A 483-nucleotide genomic window follows, 5' to 3' on the forward strand; every position below is an offset into this window, starting at 1 on the left:
TGCCAAATAATGTTTATTCTCAGACAGGTTTCTCAAACACACAGTCCTGCCGAAATATTTAAAGGCTGCCATTCAAAACACTATGGTTTAGTTGTGTAACTTCATGTGTTAAAGGTTAATGCCGTCCAGAGTTATTATCGTTAACTAAAACTAAAACAAATTTTAAAAAAGCATTTTTTTTTTTTTTTATATTAACTGAATAAAATAAAACACAGAAAACTTATATTTCTCATTCTCTTTTCTCATTTAACACAATAATGACTTTAAATGATCTTCTGGGGGTAATTTCTCAGCCAAAATTGATGTGTGTTTAATTTGCAATTAATTCGATTAACTAATCGGCACATCATGTAATTAATTATATTAAAAATGTTAATAGTTTGACAGCCCTAATTTAAATGCTGCATTTCAAAAATTGTAGTTGTTTAAGTGTTATTATCAATAACTAAAACTAAAATCATAAAAAAAAAAAAACATTATTTC

The sequence above is a fragment of the Megalobrama amblycephala genome, unplaced genomic scaffold, assembly GCF_018812025.1.
Source record: "Megalobrama amblycephala isolate DHTTF-2021 unplaced genomic scaffold, ASM1881202v1 scaffold420, whole genome shotgun sequence".
Classification (NCBI taxonomy): Eukaryota; Metazoa; Chordata; class Actinopteri; order Cypriniformes; family Xenocyprididae; genus Megalobrama; species Megalobrama amblycephala.